At 39.8% G+C, this 3,981-nt stretch overlaps 1 protein-coding gene across 1 annotated transcript in view; it reads left to right on the top strand.

Annotated features, from left to right (window-relative positions):
- Nucleotides 1-3,981, top strand: part of LOC149933277 (midasin) — a 106,092-nt gene that overhangs the window by 41,421 nt on the left and 60,690 nt on the right. The window lies entirely within an intron of this gene.

Raw genomic sequence — 3,981 nt, forward strand, 5'->3', positions numbered from 1 at the left:
TTGAGACGATTTTTAGAGTTGCTCTCAATCCCCCTCACGCTCAATGCTTCCCCCTAAAAATTTAATGAGCCCCGTATCTCATTAGTTCCCAAGCGACTGGAACGTATTCCGATGACTTTTTCCGCGAAGGTTCCATCTCTAGTTCCGGTGGTAACTTAGACCCCTAATAATAAATACATTCTTGAAAATAGGTTTTATTAATTTTATTTTGTAGAAACATCGGTTGTTTTCCCTAAAACTAATGCCCCGTGATCTTTCGGTACGAGATGAAATCGTGATATAACCTAATCTCTGATCCCATAATTTGAAGTGTGGAAGTCGAGGGGGTAGTTACTCGTAAATATTTTGTACACCTGATTTCTGATTTTCGTAAAATATTCGGTGATTACCAGTGATTACTCACAATTTTTCAGAAATTTCCGGTGATATTTTAAGTGAATTCCCGTGGTTACCTATTATTTGTACACGTAATTACTTATGTGACTACCCCTCGGTGGAAGCTGACACGATTTTCCATTATTTCCGCCAAATATAATTGTTTCGTTCCCCTCAAATTCCACTTTCCTCGTAGATCGTCGAATGTCATTTTTCCGCTCCGAAAGTTAATTGTTTACGGATAACGTTTTAAACGGAGGGTGTGAAGCGGATTTTAAACGCTTGATAGATGAAAAATGTCGTTTTGGGGCACTCTTTATTAGCAGCCTATCGGAATCGCGCACTCCGGGGAAGGAAAGGTCGGCTCGCATTTTGAAATTCGATAATGTTAAAACTAGGGTTAAAACGGTCCGCACTCATTCCCCGAGGAAGGACATTAGCCTCGGCCCCGCCTGTAAACAGCGGAGTGGATGCTCAAATTTCATCCCTACTTCGCGTTTAAGCTCCTTTCTCAGATTATCGAACGAAATTTGGAATCCAACTGACGCCAGCGATAGAGCTCGGATGAAAGCTTCGTTTCCACGCGTTGCGAATATCGAAGCGGGGTTAACGTTTTTCGAGTCTCAGGGAGTTTTTTTCAAACTTTCTGTTTAGCGCGCGCTGTACCTTATAATCAAGGGAAATTATATACGCGTCAAAGGGTGTATCCCTCTCTTTCGGCAGCTTGTGACGTCAAGAGCGCGTTTCATCCTACCCCGAAGGTTTTCCCCCAAAACCCGGGGAACAACGCGTCCTCTTGAGCTTTTAGAATATTCATGAAACTTGAACTAAAATCAACTGATGCCAGTTGACGCAATTTTACTGGATCGATTAAGTATTTTCATAACAGAATCTTTATTATTTTAACGATGATTATTCTTTTGATTATTTTAACTTTCAAATCGCGTCCAATTGCAATAAATGTTATCGGTACGAACTTTCAACAACCTTCCTTCCCACGTGAACATTATTTTATACTCGGCTTACATTTAAGAGATGAGAATCTACCGAGGTCGTTAAATGTTGGCTAAACACGCACCTTTGTTGGCTCCAAACACGTTTCATGGCAGTTAATTTATCTCCAAATCGCATCGCATCACGGCTAATAATTTACCGCTTTTATTACTTCACCCAACGATGTAAAATAAAAACTTTACTTCGTATAAATATTTACTTACGTTCCCCGTTCTAGGAAATAAATATATAACATATCTTTAAAAACTATTTTGAAAAGTGCAACGGGAGCCCTCGAAGATGTATGTTTCGAGCCAATATCATTAACAGGATATGAGAATAGATATTTCTTTCGTAAGAAATATAATTTAAACTTGCGCTTTCAATTATCCAAATGAACAAGAAAATACTACTGGAATAGGTTTCCTTTTCTCTGATTTGGAACTTTTCTCCGCGAGTAATCTTCTCATTCCGAAAATCGAGGCTAGAACTATAGGTATTAGCGGATAGCTTCCAGCCCCAGCCTGTATTCCTTTTTAAATCTCATCGCGCCATGACACTGATTCGTGGTCGCCCTTTTTTTACCGTGTCCTGCCTCCCCCCGGGCTGCCTTTGTATTTCCTCGGCACCTCTCACTTGATTAATAGGTTCCATCTTGGATTGGACGATTAGCGTTCTTCTGGTACGTACCATTTCGTGGAAAAATAGGAGCTCTTGACTTTTCTCTCTCGGCCGATGAAAATCGTCGATCTCGGAATGAGGTGCTCCGTGATAAACGACCTTCTTCCCGAAAGACTCCGAATATTTGGCTACATTCATTTTCATTCTTCATATCGCAATTCGTTCTAGAAGCGCCTTACCTTTTTATTTACACCCGTACTGTTCGGAATTTCCCTTATACTTCAAAACTAATATCACCAGAAGCTTATAAGATCTCTTTCCAGAGAAGTATCCATCCAGGCCTTAAAAATTAAACGTACCTAAGAGGGCATTTTCAATCGGCGACTCGTAAAATGTAACGATGCGTAATGATACGAACGTAAGTATAAACCATATTTGAAAGTTGGTTCGTGCAGCACCATTTGTTATTCCGAAACGTATCGGGAATCTTCGAATTTGTAGGTTTCAAGATAATAAAATTAGCCGTATAGGGAATGGGATACTTCTCTTTTAAGAGTTATGTTATATACTTACGCTATAAAGTTACCTGGTCGACCTTTGGGCGGAGTGGTAAGACAGTCTCAGATAATCTGTACACCGAGTTCGTGCATTTAGCACTATTAAAGGTACATATTTTCAAGAGTTCGCGAGTTCCATTTAGCACTGTCAAAGGTACGGCAGTGTACACCGAGTTCGCAGAGTGTCTTACCCCTCGCTTTGGGCCAAAATAATTTGTTTATATTAATTTTAGTTCTGTATAATCGTTGGCTTATAATTGGTATTTTATTCATGAAAAGGAACTGATAGATGCTGGCTTTATAATTTCGCGATGTTATATTTTCGCGTCATACCTAGTTTTGGTAGACTGTAACCGTAATTTGAAATTAAGATTATTTTAAGGGATCAGTAAAGCTAAAGTTAATTTCGTAAGAGTGTGAGCACAAAATAATGGAATCCCACCTATTATCGCCGCAGACGATATTTCATCGTTATTTTCGGGTTTTCTCTAGATACCGAACTGAACCGTGTTTAGCAGACGGTAGATTCGTGTAATGACATTAAAGCTGGGATCAATGTATTAACTTTCCGTACAAAAAAATTAGGTAGTACAGAAAAAAGTTACTTATTGCGCTTTCTGATTACCGGGGCCCGGTTTGGAAGCGTTCGCTCATGTTTCTCCCCGACCACCTAAATCTATTCCCAATAATAACTGCTATCTTGGGGGCCCGAACTTATTGTTTTACCGGAGCCTTATGTATGTTCTTGTACGTTTATAGTACCTGATCTCTTACTCGAAGGGTATTTCCCGATCGCCCGATTTGACATTGAGTAACAAAGACCTCGCAAATATTGACTGTGCACTCATCGCCACTCCAGCGTTCGTCCGAAAATTAACATTTACTCAAAATACAGCTAGCTACCGAGCTAAGAATTGTTCCCGATTTAGGGCCGTCGAATAAACTTAACGTTGCTATTTTTCCGTCTAGTGTGAAGCCAGCGTTAAATCCACTTCAATTAGGTTTTGTTCCGCTCGGTAGCGCTGATAGTAGCCAAGAATCTTGTAGACCAATATTGGCCAGATTGCGATTGAAAACCTTTGTTAGTAATCATACTTTACCTGGATGTCGGCTTGTCCACGAGCTCCTCCCTGATGTAAAAGGGACCCAATTTGAGAAAGGAAATAAAAAATGCATCCATTCATCGTAGCCAGTCGAACAGGCGTTTGTAGGTCAAAAATAGACCTAGGAATTAATCTTGTGACGGATACTTTTATCGTTGGTTTTTGTTCTTTAATATTGAAGCGCTTAAGGCGAACTAGATTTACCCCCGTAACGTAATACGCGTCTCATTGCTACCAATTTCTTTTCCACTATTGAAAATGTCACTTATAATACAGAAGATCACCGCTTTAAATAAAAGAGACAGTTTGAAACTTTCTTTTAATACCCGATA

This window comes from Leiobunum rupestre, chromosome 8 (genome assembly GCF_980474605.1).
Source record: "Leiobunum rupestre chromosome 8, qqLeiRupe1.1.hap1, whole genome shotgun sequence".
Lineage (NCBI taxonomy): Eukaryota > Metazoa > Arthropoda > Arachnida > Opiliones > Sclerosomatidae > Leiobunum > Leiobunum rupestre.